The sequence below is a fragment of the Acartia tonsa genome, chromosome 8 (assembly GCF_053477335.1).
Source record: "Acartia tonsa isolate MP-2025a chromosome 8, ASM5347733v1, whole genome shotgun sequence".
In the NCBI taxonomy this organism is placed as follows: Eukaryota; Metazoa; Arthropoda; class Copepoda; order Calanoida; family Acartiidae; genus Acartia; species Acartia tonsa.
Window position 1 is genome coordinate 17471036 of NC_137267.1, and position 22453 is coordinate 17493488.

General features: G+C 39.1%; 1 long non-coding RNA gene across 1 annotated transcript; it reads right to left on the bottom strand.

Moving 5' to 3' along the window:
• Positions 1–20481: 20481 nt before the first annotated feature.
• On the bottom strand, positions 20482–22432 carry LOC145325432 (uncharacterized). Its single transcript, XR_013881480.1, has 4 exons — positions 22163–22432; positions 21650–21728; positions 20788–20842; positions 20482–20560 (listed from the first exon to the last, which is right to left on the bottom strand). It is a non-coding gene; the product is annotated as an uncharacterized LOC145325432 (long non-coding RNA).
• Between the last annotated feature and the right edge of the window lie 21 nt (positions 22433–22453).

The following is a 22453-nucleotide window of genomic DNA, read 5'->3' on the forward strand; positions in this document are numbered from 1 at the left end:
ATGCGAAAAATAACTATTTTGTTGTTTTGTGCAACCATAAGAAACCTTCATTACCAGATTAAAGAAGAATCTTGAAACAAAGGGAGTTAAACACACAAAATTTCCATTCAGACACAAAATATTCGAAATTTTTTAATATGGCTTTATAATTATCAAATTATTAAACATACTGGAAAATCTTCCCAGTATGGCTTTGAAACCGTTGTGTGTTCGCTGATTTTGAACCGGTTTTCAGCCATACGGAAAAATCATGCATAGACCGCAATTTTTCAAAAATATTGAAATAAAAATCATAATATCAATACCAGATTTGTTAATCTTTTTATTTTTCGTTTTAATATCTTTTGAAAGCTGTCTATAATACGATAGAATAGATTATTATTAGCTACATTAAGGTATTGGCTGCTCGTCCATAATAATTAACTTAAGTATTTAATACAGTATGATTGTCCTATCAGGTTATTTTTAACTGAAGATATATTATTGTAACTTTGACATAATAAAAATATTTGATTTACAAGTAATGCTACTCCCTTAGAGTCTAGGGACGCAGTTGCTCGTGAAATAAATTCTAAAATTTCTAACTTGAAAATAGCTTTTATTTATGAAAACTTTAAAATTAAGTTCTTCTCTTAATTACTATATTTGGCTAATTTTAGGTGTTTATCCAAAATTGGTTATTTCCAACGATCTTTAATAATTAAACAAGGATGAAAACATCCATAATTAGCAAATCACAAAAACATGTTTTGACAAATGGACAAAGTGAAACGAGTCAATTTTTAGTGGCAATAAAAAAAGAGAAGTAGAAAAAGAAAGAAGGAAATGGAATAGAATATAATAGAAAGGGTAGAAAATCACGAAACCTCCATCAAAATTATTTATATGCTTTTAGTTGCATGAAGCATAGACTGGTAGAGTAAGAAAATTGTATACTAGATGCTCTTTGGAAAATTTTACCATCATAAAAAAATTAGCAATCAATCTTCAATAAAAGCAGATGTATGCGAAATACAGAAAAAAGGTATTTGTCCTTTATTTAACTATGAACAAAAAAAATAAAATTCCATAGAACGACGTAAGTTATAATTTTGATAATATTACCCACACCACAGTTTTAGATACAACCCATTTCATATAATTTTGATACTTGTGTTAATTATTATCTTAAACAAATCTTAGAACTTATAGAGTATAGCATCGATGGTTTGTTATAACACTGAACTAATGAGCAAGAAAACCATTAGGAAACTTGGTTTCAAGTATCATTATACACTATAGATGCATTTCATTATACAATGTTAAATTATACAACTACATAAACTCTAGATTCTTAGGCATCTCAAAGAGACTTGGGTCAACCCATCATCTAAAGTTTAGTTTTTATGAAATATTGAGGGTGTTAAAGTTTACTATTTCTTATATTGACACTAGCGGATGCGCACTTAGCATCAAGGCGCCCTGCATTCAAAGGAGCAGAAAGTGCTGAAAAAATAGCTTAAAACCATCCCAAGACTTAAACCTGAAAATAAAGTTGCTTAAAATCATGAAGGTACATATGTAAATCTCACCTAAAATAGAGATCCCAATCGGTTATTGAGTACTTAAGCTTTGGACAAAATACTCATACTACTTTATAAAATAGGATACTTATTATGTTTAATCTATTTGTGTCCGGTAATATATCGTTAACTGCTGAATTCATGAATTCTTAGTATGTATCTATATGGCGAGTTGAAGAACAACCTCCAACGGATTTAGGCTCTGTAAAAAAACTTGTCTATATAAAAAAAAAGTATTTCAAAGTTACCCTTCCAAGGAGCAAAGCCACCAAAGACTTGGGGCGAAGTAAAAAGTTTAATAAAAAGTACAAACAATCCTAAAAAAAAACAACCTAGCATTATCTGGATGAGATGTTGAATAAATTTTGTTAGATTCCCCATAAATAAAAAAATCTATATTTTACAATTAAAAAAATTATTGTTTGAAACATTCAAGCATATGCAACAAATGCAAAAATGTATATTAGCTTATATCTTAATAAATATCTTTACTGTTATGTCGAATATAGTGCATGAAATAAAAGTGGTTACGACTGTCATGTTCTTCTGAGCATTATTAAATAAAATATTATCGATATAACCTCATTCTAATGATTTATTACTATAGTCTTATGTCATGTTGTTATAAGAACAAAATAAAGATTAATATTTTTTCATCAAAAATATTTTGCTTTTATTGGACATAATCGTCTAAATTGCCCAATAGGAAGGGAGTAGTATGGTCTTCTTCATATAAAGCTAAAGAGAAATTGTTTTTAAAAAAGTTTTGGTCCACTGCAGAGTGTATCTTGAGAATTGTAATCAACAAAGAAATCATAGATAAATTAGATGTAGCCAAAAAATTATACATTAAAATGTAACAAGGATAACAACATACATAAAAGATATTTACTAAAATAACAGGAGCAGCAAATTAAAGTCTGTAAAATAATTTCCAGACATCTATCTTTAATAATTGCCATGAAAAATACATTTTCCTCTCAGAATGTGAATCTTCCCTACATCAAAAATCAATCTATGCGGTGGTATGTGAGATCTTATTGGAAAAGAGCGGGGGTGGGGGGTTGGGTTGGTACTTTAAATCTTAGTTTTTAAAAGTAAGAGTTTAAAAAATTATTTTCTGGGTTGGGTAGATGCCATTTCTCTTTGAAAGTTTGAGAAAATTTATTTTCCTGGAACATTTTAAAAGCTTAACCTCACAGGAAAACCTTACAAGTCCAGTACTTATTTAGACCCTTAGCTTTACACACATAGACATCCTGTTACTTTTTTAGTGATCTAAAACCAAATATTATGTCTATGATGTCCGTAGTTGAATCTATTTTTGTGTAAAATAGTTACAAACAAAGACAACTGAAATAAGACCTGCCCAGAATATTAATATATAACAAATCATAGAATCAAAATTACTTAGAAAAGTGCAGAAGTACAAACCGGGGAGGGAGGGGACATTGGGCTGTTTATTACACTAGTCCCAAAATTTTTATGATAACGTTTTCTTATAAGTTGGCTTAATAACTTTTTGACTTTTATTGATTTTTGATTGGCTGGTTTATTAGGTTGGGTGTTCAAACGTTTGAACCACCAATTGAAATCAACAGATGGGGTAATTTTGTGTATCTTCATTGAGGATCCCTAACATAGATCAACCAAGGATGACAACTTCCATGAAACTTAAATAAAAAATTAGAGAATAAAAATTGACGTTTTTAAATTAACGGCCCTATTTTTTTATGCAATGCATGTAAAATATATATCCACGTATTTAAAACAGTTATAGAATTCGCTATGTCAAAGTATCTTGAGGTAAAGTTGATGTTCGACCATCAACATTGAATTTTAGTGTTAAATTAAAATGTTGAAGAAAAATGGTTGGGGAGGTTTGTTTTCTAGGGGTGATTTTTCTCAGGAGGTTGAAGGTAACCTGCCCGAAAATAGTTACTTTTAATGAGCTTCACTGTACAACAAAAAAGTTTGAAAGCGAATATTTCTGTCTTCATCTTTTTTATGCTCTTAACCCCTTACAGTCGGGCCCCTTGCCGCACCTTAATCGGTCGGGGGGGGGGGGGGGCGTTCAACGCCCCCCCTTATTATCTCAGTTCCTATTAGAGCTAGAGGGCTAATTTTTTTTGTGCAAGTCCATGGTTTGATAATGAATTTCCGACCTTTTATAAGTCAAAGTCAATTTTCGCTTCCTTCACCCTTTTATTTAACAACCTTTGTTTTTAGGTCTTTTTTTACTTAAAAATTTCAAACGGCTGTAACTTTCTTATTTTTGAAGCTAGAAGAAAATTTTTTTTCCAGAAAATGTTTATTTTTATGTAAATTTTACATTAGAAATATCAAATATAAGTTTCAGCGGCCGCAGCTGTACTTGGCAGCTGCCAGCCGCCGCAGTCGGCGGTCGGCGGGAAAACGGCGGCGGATCTTCATGAAATTTTTTTACGTTATGTAGACATGTAAGAAAAGCTGAAGTTTAAAATTTGAAGTCTCTAAGTCAAAAATTACGGCCACAGGAGCCTTTTAAAGATTTCTGGAGACCTGGAGGATCAGGACCTGCAGGATCATACCTGGAACCTGAAAGTGACTTGAACACCTGTATTTTATATAGGGATGTACTACTAGAGAATTTTTTTGTATTTTGGTATGATAAAATGCTTTGTTTTAGTCAAAAAAATATTTTTGCTCTTTACCTGGATGACCCTGCCAGGTTTGCTGGCATCCTGTGCCCGCCAGGATGGAGATATTCAAAAAATTCCAACTCTCAGTTATGTGTCATACCCATACTTAAAAAGTCAAGCAGTTTGGGCTCTTTATCTTTCACACACAGAAAATGAGATAGAAAAAACCGGATGGGGGGCGTTCAACGCCCCCCCCCCCCGACCGTTAAGGGTTAAAAACCTCTGGATATGTTGCTTTTGGTTTCAGAAGGTTTCTTTACTGAAAGTATGGGCGCGAAGCTTTTTATAAGGTGTTAATGAATTCAGCATCCAAAATTTTAAGACGTGTAGGGGGGAGGGAGGGAAATTCAAAATCTTGATGATTAGAAAAGGAGATAAAAGTGGGTGAGAGTAAAATACACAAGCAGGGTAAATTAGGGTGGGGGATTTTCCCTTTGGAGTGTCCATACATTTCAACCAATTTTTGGCTGTTTTGTTTTAAAAGTGTAATATTAATCATAAAACATAAAAAAGTTCGCCAAAACAGTAGATATATTAAAATAATCTTAAAAACAAGATTCAATATTACCGGAGGTGAGCGCAGTGCAAATAAACTTGCAAAAAAGTCAAATTAAATATGTATTTTTTTTAATTAGTAACTTCCCATCTTTAAAGGATAGGTAAATCCCTAAAAGAAAAATATAAAAATGGCTACATTATACGCATTCAGTGAGGCTATACCCATAGACGTCCAAGGGGGGGGGGTAATGGGGCGATTACCCCCCCCAAACGATTTTGGGGGTGCCGTAGGCACTTTTCATTTTACCCCCCCCCCATTTAAAATTTACCCCTACCATTTAGGAGGGGGTATTTACCCCCCCAAAACAATTTTGTGGGGGTAAATACCCCCCCCCAAAATAAAAAATCTCTAATAAAAAAAAATTTTGCGAGCAAAATACTATATACTTAAGAAAATTTAAATTACCCCCCCCCCAAAAATTTTACCCCGGGGGTAAATTTTGGGGGGTAAACTAAATTTACCCTGCCAACAGATTTCAGGGGGGGTAATTACCCCCCCCCCCCAAAACAAATTTTACCCCCGGTGTAAAAATTTTGGGGGGGGGGGTAAAAATAATTTGCGGCGCGCTTCGCGCGCCATTTTACCCCCCCCCCCCAAAACGAATTACCCCCCCCCTTCAAAATTTTTAATCCCCCCCCAAAATAAAAAGCTTGGACGCCCCTGGCTATACCTAACTAAAATATCAATAAAGAAATTTTTAAAAAGAAATTTAATTTTGCTGTTTTGTAGCGACGGCAACTCCCTCTGGGGTATATTTGATGTTGAACCAAGATTTTGGTTTTCAACACATGAGTGAGAGGAGTCTTGCGGATTATTTACACGCACAAAGGAAAGTTCAATATTAATCTTTCTACTTCTACTTTTTAAAATTGTCTCGTATTATGTGAAACAACCAAGGTTAACTGAGAGGAAGGATGACCGTTATTTTGGTGAAAAAAGTGGATGTCCTTACTGTGTATTGTAAGGGTAAATTATAGAATAGGTTCGCTACTAACATTAATTAACTTTATAAGCAACACAATGATTTTCGACAGTTGCAATGAGTTTTAAAAGTTATCGTTACAAATAGATAAGGCATGTAAAATAGATATCCTAGAATGAACAAGATAGTAATTTTACAATTTACTTGTGAAGCGCTGGAAAGTGTCAAGTGTGACGGCATAAAAAACGTCTAAGTCCATCTCTTTTTAAGGGGTTTCCTTTCCAACTTCTCCTCTCATCCCATCTTTTTAGACGTAATTTATTACGTCACACATGATACTTTCCACCGCTTCTTTACATGTCTTTATATTCTTGTGATTAAACTATAAGCCTGAGCAAAATATAAATATAAACATCTGTCTTGAATAAACAATAAAATAGTTACATATACTTCTTACTTTATAAATAGAAATTTTGATTTAGTTTATAACATCCATTTTAGGTAAATCAATAAAAGTAATTAAAGTTTTTCTTAAATTCACTAACTATTAAAAATATTATTTTTAAAAGAAGTAAATCTGACAAACGGACAGACTTATATATTTTATTTATAAAATAAAATAACAATAGTCTAATACGTTGAAATTCTAACTCGTCAAACGTTATTATAATGTCAAAAAACCTAAATCTCCCTCAAATACAAAAATAATAAACATAAAAATAAAAGCCCTAATAGATGAATTATAAGGAACACTAGCCAGGAACATTTCTTTGCTTTCATAAAACTTACAAATCAATGGTCCAGCAGTCTACGAGATCTTATTGGATCACAGAACACAAAATCATAACTATCTATTTTATTGTACAGATGAAAAAAGTATGACAATATCCATAGGCCACAAAACACAAAAAATAAATTGAAAACTTGTCAAAGAGCAGATGTTTCGTTTTCATATATTAAGAATAATAACACGAAACATTTCACATTTTTTTGTTGTTGTTTGTTTAATGTAGCATAACTGACAGACCGACGAACCAAGTAAATCATATACTAGATGCTGATTGGTATACGTGAATCTCTACAAAAACAAATCAGCTTCTATCTAGAACAGGGGCCAAAAAATTACATTTTACTTCATAGCATTACAGACATACAAACAAAGTAAATTACAGAGTACCATCGCTACTGCAGAGTAAAAGAAAGAGGATTAATGCAGATGAGTAAGAGAGAGCAAGAAAGGCAAAAATTTATGTCTTTAAACTAAAACTTTTTATTTGCTAGGGTTGAACCAAATTAATGCTATTAGTGTGACCCAAATACTAAATTATTACTAAAATTCAACTATGAAGAAAATAACTTTTCTACATTTTTTTCTCTGTCGCCCTTTTGAACTTTATTTCAAGCATTGACTTGACAGTTTTGCACCCAAAAGTTTTAACAAACCATTACGATTTTCGACACCATTATAAAATCAAAATCAAGGGGATGTATCAGTATCCACCCCCTAGATGTCCATCCTCTAAATAATCAACATTCCTAAAAGTTCAAAACTTCCTACGGCTGGTAAATTGACGGCCGCATTTTTTTCACACCTCCCTTAAATTCAAGATGGATGTCGCTTTTTCCCTTGTTTTTTTTGAGGGGGTTGTAGTCCTTATTCACTGGGGGGTGTAGAGTTTGGTAAAAGTGGGTGTATCCACCCCCCCCTCCTCCTACCCTCACCCTGAGTGACTCTGATTTTAAGGTTAAATTACCCTGAATTATATACAACACATATTATTAACTTCGAAATGATATTTTTTTATAAAATATTTTTACAATATCCGTTAGAACACACATGAATTTGAGCAAAGATATAATCAACAAACTTTGTCATAAGAATATTGCTATGTTGATACAATGCTGACGGATTATTTGTTATTTTAGTAGCGCAGCATTAGCGAGAATCATTAATTTATGTTGGGGAGGTGTCAGGTCGAGTCTGGCCTATATTTTTCTTCAAAGAAACTTTGAATAATACCTGACTATTATCATATTAGATACTTGACATCAATAGTATAGATAGTATGCCTTTGTCTACAAACAGGCTCAACTAATTTACATGCACAGTTAGGACTTTCAGACAAAGGTCATGCATATTCGAAGGGTTGGTTGTCTTCTGGATGTCATTGAGTTCAATTTAAAAGGATCTAATAATTTTGAGGTACTTAAAAGTGAAGCTTCTCGTAACTGAACAAAGTGTCTCAAAAATCTTCCATGTGACGTCATAAAAATGAGGGATTATAAATTTCTTTTTTTAGAGATTTTCTTTTCCACTTCTCCTCTCATCTCCCTCATTTTTATTTTATTGCACGGCTGATTTTTTAGACACTTTGTACAGTTACACAGTTACAGCTTCTCTATACCTGCTATGCACTTTAAAATTGGGCATAGTATCTATTTGAAATGAATTTGACGTTTTTTACACATATATCAACATTTGTTGACCTATTTTCTAGTATGATTGAAAAAACATATAGAGATTAAACTTTGTTAAAAAGAGGCCTATATAATTTTTCTTTTAGACTTGTTAACTTTAACTTTCATGCATTATAACTTTAGAGGCCTTTAGAACATTTTTATATTTTAGATAAAATATAATAAGATTCTAAAAATGACATATTTATAGATTCATTTTATAAATATATTTTGGTTTTTTGTATCATCATTGGGGATGTACATCAATCTAGCGGCCATCTCTTTAGATCCATGATTTTTGCCCAAATTTTCTAATTTTACCTATACTTATTTACAGACAGTTATACACCCTAATTGATGAATAGCTTTAAGTTTTGAAAGATATTAGATTTCTTTGGGAAAATAAGATAAATTGATAACGCCACTTCTATGCATATTCTAAATATAAAATTTACATAATTTATTAAAATATACATAATTAATTTTATTTCTGTATTAGGAGAATTATAAACAAGGATGTCAACTTGTATGAAATAAAAATAGGCGAAGCTAAAAATAAATAAAAAAGATTTAAAACTTAAATAAGATCTTGTGGCAAAACTGGATATTGATAAAATTTTGGTCTTAAAATAGTTTCTTCTGTATTATGATAACGCCAACAAAACCTCAAAATAAAAATTTTTAGATTGAAAACCAGTTTTGCTAGACCTGAGGGGCCAAATGCTAGTAATACTTCTAATATCATTATTTTATTATCCATGGAAAATTGTCAGTAAAAAGACACTAAACATAATTTTTCAGTATGACTGAGAACCAGTTCTAACCCTATATTAATCGGTTTCGAAGCCATACTGGAATTATTATTAGTGCTTTTTTATCCTTAAAATAAATATAAAATCTATATATCTACTATGAAGTTTCGGGAATAATATTATATTCCAGTATGGCTTCGAAACCGATTAATATCCGCTGGATTATAACTGGTTCTAAGTGATAAAAATTATATCGCACCGTTTCAAAGCCTTTTTCTTACGGATATCAAAACAAAAATAATTTTATCTCGATTATATATCCGCGGAAAGCTGTCTATAATACTCTGCATTAAATAACTATTATGATATAAAAGTTTCAGGTTTCTAATTCATATCTCTTTATCATCCCTTAGTTTTCAGGGAATGGAACAGACATTCGGCTATTTAAATCATATTGTGTTAACATAAAATTATCCTTACTTGTCTCCTATCCCCCTTTTTATAACCACCGGCTGAAACACAACTGGGTGCTTTTTTGTCAAAATATATAAACCTCCACCAAAAATTGAGTCATAATTAAAGTAGCTGCCAAAAAATACATTTAACATTGTCATTTATACATTCGTTATTTTTATGCTCAGTGGCAAAAACATTCAATATATCTATTTCTTAAGATTAAAGAAGATTGGAGGTGCATTTTAATGAAATGGCCTAACAAACTTTCTCAAATGATTAAAATCATCAAATGTCTGTCCCTTTTTCTCCACTACACATATTGTATAAATAGTTAAGCTTATTAAATTCATAAATTAGATTAATTTTCAACACACTATAGATATTCTTATATCAAAGTATATTAGATGCCTTTGTATGAGTCCATTAAGATTGCAAAAATAGTTACAACACTAGATTTAAAAATTTCAAGGAGTTTTTAAGTTTAATAGGTTTTAGGCTTTTTTTCGAAGATAAGACTGGTGGTATAAATATTGATATTACATTTTTAGAAAACTATGATGACAACAGAAAAGTGTCAGAACTAAATAAAAACTATAAATATATAAGTTTTGACAAAATTGTACATAAATTTGTTGCAAAACTTCTTAAATAAAGAAAACTGTTACAGGACATATATAGAGATGCTTTGCTTATAATATTGTACCTTATTGTAAAAGGAATCAGTACTCCATAAACTAGATCAATAGGATGATTATATAACATTGTTAAGTTAAATCGTACCTAACTACTAGGAATCATTATGCAAAGTTTGAAATCGATAGGACAATTTCTACAATGCCTAAATTAACGAAAAAATCTACCCGTTACGAACGGACGAACGTACGGACGAACCGACCCTAATTATAGAAAAGCTTCGCTTTTAAAATGTTATTAGTTTTAAAAATATTAATATATATTAGTACATTGGACTCTTTTTTTCTGAAAATATTTAAACTTTTTTTGCTGAACCTTTTATGTAGATAATTCTCCAGTTTGGCTTCGAATTAGATTTTTATTCTCCTTCGGAGCCAACAGACCAGAAATTGATTCTATAATCCTTCATTTTTAACTAAATACTGCGATAAATTGTACATTATATATTAATCTCTAAAATAATTACTCCAGTTGCAATATCCCTGGAGTAGACCTGGGGGGCTGCCATTTACACATCCAGCAAATTTACAGTGGCTGTGTTTTCGCCAGTGCAATGGATGTATTTATGACAAACTGAATTTTTACAGTAAAATCGATTCTCATGCCATAAAAACATCCAACACAGGCAACCATACATCCAATATTTTTGACCATATGTCAAAAATACATCTGACTCTGGCATTTACACATCCATACTTTTTCAATTATATGTCATATATACATCAAACACTGGCATTTATACATCCAGAGATATTTAATGCAAAATAATAACAATACCACTCATCCACCCCCTTTAACCCATCCCCTCCCCTCAAACTGGATGAACGAACTGACCAATAAGTGATTTCCATGTTAGCAACCTAAATTGAAGACAAATTTCTCCTGTCAATATATCCACGTACATTCTGTATATATTTTTGTATTTACCTTTAGAGATTGGAAGGTGAGCTATTTCCTCCGCATATTGACTACAAAGTTTTCCTAATCGCAAAAAAACACATTAGCAAATAAAAGAAGGAAGTGTTGTTTTTTCTATAATATAAAGTAGTAAGTTTTTTTGTTTGTATCATAAGATTTCGATAAATACTGATTAAAAATATTGTGTTATAAATTTTATTGAAGCCTTTCGTTGGTCCCTGGATGGTTTTAGGCTATTTAATTCTTATATCCGAGCTTGGTTTTAGGCTATTTTCCTACTTTCCTTACTCCTTCGAGTGCATAGCTCCTAGATGCTAGAAGTGCAGCTGAAAATTTATTGATAAATTGAAGCAAAGGGGACAGTGCCGTAGTAATCTTAAATTTGATGCTGTGAGTATTGGTGCAAAAAATATGACGTAACAAAAAAAATTAGCCAATGAGAGGCCGTTATTGACCAATGGTAAAATTTATAGTGGCCTCTCATTGGCTAATTTTTTTTGTGACGTCATATTTTTGGCACCAATACTCACAGCATCTTAAATTTTATGTTATAAAAATATATCTTTTTTGCGTAAATGATTGCATATCTACAGATTCTAGATGGAGAAAAGTCATTTTGGGTGAATAAAACCATTTATAACTAACAATTATTCAATAGTTGATCAACATATTACATAGGTATATGGATAGGTAAATGTCCTATTTTATAAAGAAGTAGGTTTGTCCGGTAAGATCTAGATAACTTCTGAAACATTTAAGTTTTCTTATCTTGGGGACTTTCTCATATATGGTTCAAAGATGGTTTAATTTTAATACAAAAGCCCTTAGTCTTGGTATGGTTTAATTTTCAAATCCCCCCCCCCCATCCTTTTTAAATGCAGAGCTCCAAGATGCTGAGGGATAAGCCGCTAATAAGCATAACAAGTAAATTACATTTGTAAAACTTTTCATGTTCGGTTAAAGCAAAAGATATCGGCAATTATTGCAACGATTAGGTTATGCTTTTCCAGGGTTCTTCTCAATGCCCAAATAAAGTTTTGGAGGAGAAAATGTTGTGTATTTCATGTAAGAATATTTTTTTTGCCATGAATGTGTTTACTGTTCAATTATAATCACCACACAAATGACTATATACTTATTCAATGAAGGATTTTAAAATATTTTAAAACCAATATTGCTCTAAAATAGAACTAAAATGCGCAGTAGTATATTTATAGTTTTTGTTGTTACGCTTCACCTAATTCTATTTTGTCTTGTTTGCCTATCTTTTTATCCCTAATATCGTAATACAAGAGGGAATATTTTACAATGTATTACCCTCCCTACTAGCTCTTCATATACCCAGGGTATTAAGGGATATGACAATGGACGATATTCCTCCCCAAATTGTCATAAACAAAATTATCCCTTCTGTAGATTAAATTTATTAGTTGAAAAGTTTGGAACCAATAATAATTATTAAATAAAAGTACCCAATATTTTCAGTCTAACGATTAAGAAACCAAGTTATAAAACTTTCTATTAATGATATCGACTTTATATTGAAATTCGGATGTCAACAGTTTTCACTTGGTGCTGATATTTCTATAAAAAATTTCACACTCCTAAAAATTTCGGAAGCTTCGCTCCAGTTCTTAAAATAAGTGGCAAGTTTGGTAAAAAATAAATGTATAGAGATGCAACACATGACAAAAGTTAACCTAAATATGTTTAGATATGTTTGTATTTATGTTATTGTCAGGCCTATGTCGGCATTACAATACATTGACTAATAGTTTTTATTCTACAGATATTTGCAGTGTGAATTCACTTCCGCATATGTATAAACTGCATATCATTACAACAGGACAAACTGAGGTGAATTCTTTTAAAAAATTAGGGTCGCCTAGTGAGGCAAAATGATTTCTGTAAAAATCCTCCAAAATCGCATGAAAAATCTACAAAAATTAAATAAAATCATAAAATGGTTATTAACATAAGGTTTTGTTTATTTTTTTTGATTTTTATGTTATTTTGGAGGTTTTTTTTTTACAAAAAAAAAAATTTTGCCTGACTAAGTGACCCTAACTTTTTAAAAAGAATCCACCGATAAATTCTCTTTCCTTCACTCTTATTAGATCTTACTTTTTGTGTTTTCTTTGAGAATAAAAATGCAGTTCGAATTTGATATTATGAGAAATTTAATGCACATCAATATTCGCATTGAGGTAAAAATAAAATGTTTTAATTTTTTGTTATTCTGTAACAAAACTTTTTTTTTATGATTTGGAACTTCTTTATTCGATCAATAAAACTATGTTTGCTGGGTTGCTCTGTACTCAAAATGGTCTTAACTCTCTATTTTTCCTCTTCAGAAATAAATAGTGGCAGCACTTTCAGGGTAACAGCCGTTAAATAATATTTTTTTGGGCCTAAAGTAGAATGCAACATATCATAATTTATATTTGGTTGATATAATAGCGGATACGTCCCTAGAGGCCTTTAGTGGCATGGGGAATGCCACCCCCTCCCCCACCACTTTAGATTTTAGTTTTTAAAATAAAAGTAAACATTTTTTTGGGGTGTCATTTATTTCTAGATTCATTTTTCACAAAGATAGACAGACACATACACAGACAGTCAGATATATAGACATCCAGTTACTTCTATAAGAAAATATATCAAAATAAATGTGTAAATTATCGAGAAAAAAAAAGGCTTTTTAAAAAGAATAAACATATGTACATATATTTTTCCATAGTGTAATTGTGGTAATACGACACCCAGACGGACAGGCCGTTTACAGAGTTGCTTCGCTGTGACTTATGATAACAAACCCCCCGCACTAATCCTATTATATCACTATCCATCTCATGACCGCTGTTAACCCCGCACCCAGCGGTCAAACTAGCCTGCCTAAATGTGGGGAGGGGACTTGAACATGCAACTATCACGAGTCCCTCATGCGCTTATATAATCGGGAGGCACTGCCTCCCCTTTTACCACCGTTGCCCCCACAGCCTGTCTACCGTCGGGCGCTAAGCCCTAGCGCCCCACACCCCCTTCAAACCTAACCATTGTTATATTTTGTTGTATATATATAGAAAACATAACTTGTAAATATTATTCAGTTTAAATATATAATTTCTGTATGATTGAATCCTGCTTGTTTGTTTGGTAGAATACTTAAAGGCTAGGGCTCGTTGAATCCGAACTCGTTACCCCGTGGGCCGAGAACGCTCGGCTTACCAGAACTTGGTGTCAGCGTGTTTCAATCGAGCCTTACAGAAACTAGCCTATTCTACCTCTGATTGGACCCTTTGGCAAGTAAGGGGACAATCAGCCGCCAACTGACCCGTGAGACGGCCTTTTTAGGTCGAATTTCCATCATTTTGAACGCAATATGTGGGTCTCTGGCCTACAGCAAGCAGATTTAGCCTGCTAAAAGCGCCAGTTAAGACGCTTTTTCCGTGTCGTGTAGGAGTAGCGCTAGGTGCGCAGCCACGGCAATCGGATAATTTAGCTCAGACGGCTACAGAACTGAGTCTAAATTGGCAAGTGTAGCTGGGACAAGCCCCAGGACACCCAGGCCAACCCTACGAGACAGACAGCTGTGTGCTGGTCTCCCTAAGAAGGCAATGTGTGGCTGCGAAGCTTCAGCACACAAGTAAGCCCTACCACTGCGACGGATAGCAGATTTTGAGCCACAGGCACGGCAGGACGGGACATTCCCTGCCGCTGCCTCCCAGGATTCGAACCCGAGGCGCTGCAGGACGGGCCATTCCCTGCCGCCATTTGTCGGGATTCGAACCAGCGGCGCTGTAGGACGGGTCATTCCCTACCGCCGTCACCCCTCTGAACCTTGCAGAACGGACATTCCCTGCTGCCAGTGCTTCCAGAATCACACCTAGAGCTCCTAGTGATAACAACACATCAGTGTGTATAAAATTGTTGACCAAGTGATAATTAATAAGCTCTAGTGATTCGAAGCTACAGTCTAAGCCACCATGGTAAGCGATACCACCATAGCTGCGGTGCGGCCACCACCAAAGTTTCTGCCAACCCCAGCCGAACGAGAGGCCCCCTTGTCTCAAGGGCAGGACCTCCACTTCCCCTGCCATGTCAGGGTGAGGTTTCCTACTCCTGACCCTGCCCAGCATGTACAGGTTGATGCCATGATTGATTCTGGCAACCGTGTACCAGGGTCTGCTGTAATTTCTGAGCATCTCATGCACGCGATGGGCGTGCAACGCATGTTGATTCCGGACAACACCCAGATCCTGACTGCTAATGAGGAAGGCCAGCCCCTCCAGGTAATCGGAAAATTAAAAGAGTTATATATGGCAGTTTCACACACTCTTATACTCCATCTATACCACGTGACTGTGGTCCGGAATCTCTCACACCCTCTGAACCTAGGAGGGTATTTTCTCAAGGAGTTCGGAACTAGGCTCTGTTTCGACATGCAACCACCTTGCTTGTGGGTGCGTGGGGAGTTTATCCCACTCCGTGGCGTCCCCATTGACCGGGAGACAGCCGAGAGAGAGCTAAGCTATGAGGGGCCTCTGCCAGGCCCCCTGCCTGAGCAGCCGCGTGTGGTTGAGAAAGGCACACACTGGGTGGACGCTGAGCTCAACGCACACAAGGGAGCTAACCTGCTAGCCATGGGGTTGCCCCCAGTGCCCAAGGTGCCAAGGGAGAGCCTGCCAACAACGTTTCCTGAGATTGCCAGCCCTCCAGAACCAATCTTCTCCGCCGACATTTTTATCAACGGCCAGCCGTGTCCACCTGGCCCCCTCTACCTGGGACCTCCAGCCAGTCCACCAGCCAAGCCCGAGTCCAGACCCGTCAAGTCGCGGTCTGATGTACCCGGAGCCACATTCAACTCTCAGGCCCCAGCCTCTCCCGGCGCCGTGCCCGTCAAGTCGCGGCCGGACGCCCACGGAGCCAAAGCTGGACCCAGCACTTTTGCCTCTCCCAGCGCCGAGCCCGTCAAATCGTGGCCGGACGCCCCCGGAGCCACGCCTGGCTCCGATACGTCAGCCCCTCCAGAAGCCGAGCCCGTCAAGTCGCGGCCGGTGGGTCCCGGAGCCAAGGCTGACCCCGCACCAGCCACGTATAGGCTAAGCGCTGTCACCCCAACTGACGGTCAACCACCCCAGCTCCGCACAGCCAAGCGGGTGGTCCTGCCTGGCCGCGGGGTTATGGCGGTCCCTGTTGAGCTAGTAGGCCATCGCACCAAGGATGCCATTCAACTAGCTGCCCCAGAACAGAGGTTTGGGGAGGACCTTGTTATTCCAGAGGGCCTGTATGCCCACAGGCCTGGCTCTGCCACTGTGTTTAGAGTACTGGTGGTCAATGAGGGGGAGGTGCCCCTCTTGCTGGATGCTGGCCTCCCAGTGGCAGGGGAGCTGGTCAAACCTGACATTTTGGAGGTCTCTGATACGCCTCCCCCACGTCTCCACTCGTTCCAAGAACCTGCTGAGCCTATAGACATGCAGGAGTTGTGGGAGGCCCTGGAGATGGAAGACAATGAGTTCCTACGCAAGGACCCCTTGCTCAAGAAGGAGGTCTGGACTACGTTGTCAGAGTACAGGGACGTCTTCTCCAATTCTACCCCCGGCTGCACAGATGTGGTTGAGTTGCAGCTGCGCCTCAAGCCAGGGACCCAGCCGATCCGCCAGAGATTTAGGGATCTGAACCCACGGCAAGAGGCTGAACTGGAGAAACAACTGGACACCTGGCTACAGGAAGGAGTTATAGAGCCGTCGGACTCCGCCTGGAGCAGCCCCCTGGTGCCCATCAAGAAGAAGGACGGGAGCACCCGCTGGGCCGTCGACTACAGAGCCCTCAACAAGTGTCTGGAGCTGGACAGCTACCCCCTGCCTAGGATCCAGCAGTTGGTGGAACGAGCGGGCGGGCACCGTGTCTACAGTGCTTTAGACGCGGTGGCCGCATACTACACCATCCGTGTGTCTGAGGATAGCCGGCCCTGCACCGCCTTCACCACCCCCAGGGGCCTGTATCAATGGAAAAGGATGCCCTTTGGCCTGGCGACGGCACCGTCTGTCTATTCCAGGTTTATTGCAGGGGTCCTAAATCCACTAGGCACAGCCAACCTCCAGTCATACCTTGACGACGTCCTGACCTTCCATCAGGATACCTGGGCCCACCTGGCCCGGCTCCGAGAGGTCTTGGAAGCCCACCGTAGGGGAGGGATCCGCCTCAAGCCAGCCAAGACCAAGTTGTTCCGATCCAAGGTGGATTATCTGGGACACACCCTCAGCCGTGAGGGGATAGCCATGCAAGAGGACTATATTGACCGCATCTTGGACTGGCCAGCCCCTAGCACCCCCAAGGATTTGCTGGCGTTGCTGGGCTTCTTTGGATACTACCGCCTGTTCATCCCAGAGTATGCAGACCTCACCTACGAGATGAATCGGCAGAAGACGGCCAAGGCCCTAACCTGGACGCCTGAGATGGAAGCCCAGCTGCTGCAACTCAAGGACAAGTTCCGCCAGGCCCCCATCCGAGCGCCGGCCAGGTTTGATTTACCAGCAGTGTTCCAGCTCACCACAGATTTCAGCAGCCGCGCCATCTCTGCCATACTGAGTCAATGCCAGGAGGGCAAGGAGAGGCTGATTGCCGCCGTGGGGCGCAAGACAACCGACCCTGAGACGCGCTACCCGTCCTGGAAGGGAGAGATGGCCGCCATTATCTATGGGATCCGAAAATTCCACGGCATCTTGTCCTACCGCAGCTTCCAGATCAACACTGATTCCTCTGCCCTGCTACAGATGAAATCACTGAACACATCCACAGGGATGGTGGCCCGCTGGCAGGAGGAGCTAGCGGCCTTAGACTTTACCGTCTGCCACAGGCCTGGCACCCAGAATACCAACGCCGACGCCCTCAGCCGCCGGGAAGATGCCAACATGCCAACGGCTAGCGCCGAAGAATTAGCAGAGCAGGCTGAGTATATCCACAACCTTGGCCAGCTAGGGGAGGCCGCAGCTAGCCGGCCTCCTGCCGCCCGACTGGATTCAGCTAGAGTATTGGAAGCCCAGACACAGGACCCCCTCCTGCTCCGTGTCCGCCAATGGGTGGCTGATGGCAAGGCCCCAACCAAGGCTGAGCTGCGTGGCAAGGAACGAGACGAGCAGCAGTACGCCAGCCGCTTCCCAGCCCTGGGGCTTGACGAGCACGGCTGCCTCACCACCACTGACCAGACTCTGACAGGAGAGAGGACAAGATACCTACTGCCTTCGGCCCTCCAGCAGGACGCGTTCTTTCTAGCCCATGGGACCCCCATGGCTGGGCACTTTGGGATGGACGCAACTATCGCCCGCGTTGCCATGCACTTCTGGTGGCCCAACCTGGCCCGTGACGTCCGCCTGATGGTACAAACCTGCCCTGAGTGTGTCCAGAAAGTTACCAAGGAGAGGCTGAAGCAGGGGATCCACGTGCCCTCCCGCCAGGGGTATCCACAGCAAGTCCTATTCATCGACCTGGTGGGGCCACTGCCAGAGACCCCAGCTGGGAACCGCTACATCCTCACCTGCCAAGATGGATTCAGCCGGTTTGTCAGCCTCTACGCCATCCCCAACAAGCGCACCCTCACGGTGGCTGAAGCCCTGTTGCACCGCCACCTGGCCACGTTCGGATGCCCCCTGAAGATCCATTCCGACAATGGAATGGAATTTACCGGCCAGGTATTCCAGGAACTGGCCTCCCGGCTCGAGATTGGCCTGACACATCCACCACACCTGCCTGCCATCGCCTTTGCCTACAACACCAAGGCCTGCAGATCCACTGGTGTGACCCCGTTCCTGGCCTTCTTTGGGAGAGAGGCCAAACTTCCGGTGGACATGGTGCTACGGCTGCCAGAGACCGAATATGCTTCAGTTCCAGCCAACGTCCAAGCTCTGTTGCAGCGCTACTATGCAGTTTATGATGCCATCCAGCAGAAGGAGGAGGGAGCCATCAGGAGGAGCGCGGCAGCTTACGAAGGCACGGCCAAGTATGAGGTTGGAGACTTGGTCTGGTACCTGGCCCCCCGCCTGGTGCCAGGGAAGGCAGCCAAGATTACCAAGAGATGGACTGGCCCCTGGAAAGTAGTGAGGAAAGCTACAGAAGTCCATTATGTCATTAAACCTGCCTCTCCAGTAGCCAGGATCTCAGAAGTTACCGCGCATGTAGGCCGACTGCGCAAATACACTGGAGATGTGACTGCCCACCAGATCCCAGAAGACATCCAAGTTGACGTGGACGGCGACGAGGATGCCACCGAGCTGCCAGTCGGAGCGGCGGCGCCCGCAGCTAGCAACCCAGGAGAGTTCCCAGTGCACCAGCCAGCCGCAGCCGCCCCACAGCCTAGCGGCCAAGATCGTGACCCAGTGGAGGAAAACCTGCAGGAGCAGCCCAACGAACCACCGCCGCCGCCGCCCGCTCCAGAGCCACTCAGAGATGCCATCTGGAACCCTGACGCAGACATGGAGAACCTGCCAGCCAGAAGCGAGCCTGTAGGAGAAGAGCCAGCCACTGCGATGGAAGAGGCCGCCCCAGAAGAAGAAGAAGAAGCCATGTGCCCCCTGCTGATGACAGCCATCCCCATCCGGGTAGGAGCTAGGAGGCCAAGCAACCTGAATCAAGCAGGCGCCCCCATGGAATTCTATGCGCCCTTTGCCATCACCATTCCACCCTTAGGAACCACCAGAGTCTGCCTAGGCCTCCGTGTCCAGCTACCAGCCGCGACAGAACTGATCCTGCAGACGAGGCAAAATTTCCAGCGGCGAGGCCTGGCCGTTGCCAACCCACGCCTAGAAGCCAACCAGGAGCTGACAATGCTGATCACCAACCACAGTCAGACCGAGCAACGAGTGTCCCAGGGAGCCTGTGTAGCCCGAGCTGTCCTCCATCGAGCTGTGCCCCAAGAACTGCCTGTCCGGCGCATGAGCCGGCTGTCGTATCCCCAGGTTCAAGGCCTGGTGGCTCAGGAGCCACGCAACCCTTGAAGGGGAGGTTGTGGTAATACGACACCCAGACGGACAGGCCGTTTACAGAGTTGCTTCGCTGTGACTTATGATAACAAACCCCCCGCACTAATCCTATTATATCACTATCCATCTCATGACCGCTGTTAACCCCGCACCCAGCGGTCAAACTAGCCTGCCTAAATGTGGGGAGGGGACTTGAACATGCAACTATCACGAGTCCCTCATGCGCTTATATAATCGGGAGGCACTGCCTCCCCTTTTACCACCGTTGCCCCCACAGCCTGTCTACCGTCGGGCGCTAAGCCCTAGCGCCCCACACCCCCTTCAAACCTAACCATTGTTATATTTTGTTGTATATATATAGAAAACATAAATATTATTCAGTTTAAATATATAATTTCTGTATGATTGAATCCTGCTTGTTTGTTTGGTAGAATACTTAAAGGCTAGGGCTCGTTGAATCCGAACTCGTTACCCCGTGGGCCGAGAACGCTCGGCTTACCAGATAATTACCAATGATATAAGAATTAATAGATATTATCAAGCCAGGTTCTGCCAGCACACAAATATCCAATCAACTCAAAACTAAAACAATAACAAGGACAAATAAATTTTTCAATTATGATTCCTTGGTCATAAAATTATGGTTGTAGCAATGTAAAATTAAATCATTTAAAATTATTTAATTGTTGGCAACTTCATGCAAGGTTAATATCTTTTTAAAGGCGTTTGTTCATGTTCGTTTGTCCTATTGTCTGATTAATTCAACTTCGCTTTTATGGATGTTGACATTCTTGTTTTATTTTTATAACCTTGAAATAATTGTGAGTAGAAAGAGACTTGGTAACCAAAATATTACAATTGTTTCTGAAAGAATTAAACAATTTGCCATTGGCCAATCCTTATATTCATGTACATTATTTACAATTATGGGTTCTAATATGGCAGGGGGATGGGGTCATTTAAGCATCCACCCCTCCCCCCCCCCCTTCATCGTAATAATGATTTGACAAAGCCCAAATTGACTAAAAAATCAGCCATATGACGTCATAAAAATGAGGGATCATTCATCTCTTTTTTCTTTCCCACTTCTCCTCTCATCTCCCTCATCTTTATAACGCCATATGGCTGATTTTTGAGTCACTTTGGGCTTTGTGTAATGATTTTCATAGCATTCCCGGGATTGAGCTAATTTTTGCGTTCATTCAGTCCGACTGTTCCAACCAGGTAAATATTAAAGGTAGACGACTGATTTATAAAAATATTTTTTCAACCATTTTTCATCTACTCTTTAGCCCACTTTGTTTGTACGAAACAACGTAAAGTGCTACAAAAAATGACGTCAAACAATAAAATGACCAATGGGAGGCCAGAATGAATTTTAACAAATAAAATGTATACTGGCCTATCATTGGTCATTTAATTTTATGACATCATTTTTTTGGAGGCACTTTACGCTATTTCTGCCTGTCCACACTTTTACTTTTGTAATTACATATTGCCAGAAATGGAATTTTAACGGGAGAAAAAAGTTAGATTGTTAGCTTTTCCTATAAATTTTGTTATTAATATTTCCTTGGCCAATGAACATCTACTGACAGGCCCTATAGAGGAGCTTTGCTTCTAATTAGCTCTACAAATACAGAACATTTTATTCTTGTAATTTATATGTACCTGTTGAAATAAAAAGTGTTTGACACATTTTAATTCCCTTATCATACATATCAGGAGTTGCAAAGTGCATACATTTCTCCTACCAAAAAATTTCAGTTAAAAATATTTCAAAATCATACAATTTCGATATTTTTTTCTTATTGTACTCATTTTTTTTGTGCCTGTCTATAAGACATTAATAGTTTCATAATGTGCTAATCAATGTTTCAATAAATTTTTCCATTTTAGGTAAGCTTTACCTAATTTAAAAATCTAAGCTATTTTACTACACTAAATCTTCCCTGAATGCTAGGGTGTAAGGTAGCAAGGATTTTTGTATGTCTGTTTAGATCTAACTACTGAACCAATTGTGCTCTCTATTTTTGGGAAGCTTTATGTTGCTCACGTCATGTTCTAAAATATTTGCTAATTCTAGTTATTTTATTCAATTTTTCTGTTCCCTCATCCCTCCGATGCAATGGCCGATTCCACTGTACGAGGATCCTAATGTATTAAAAAATTAAATATGCTTACCTCTTCTATTTCTTTTTCAGTAAGAATATGATCGATGTAACAGTATCTAATTTAATCAGAATTAAGTTTGATTACTTTATTGCCATAATATATAGGCCTCTAGGAGCACTTGAGGAGGGGAGAGTCGAATATTTGATAACCTAATTTCTTATTTCAGATTTTTAAAGAAAAAGTAAATAAAAATGATTATACTTTCTAATATAAAAGTATAGGATCTGTGTTATGTGTGTCAAAGGATCTCGTTATCTGCTGAGCCAATATGGTTCTCCTTTACAGTGTAGCTTCTCATAG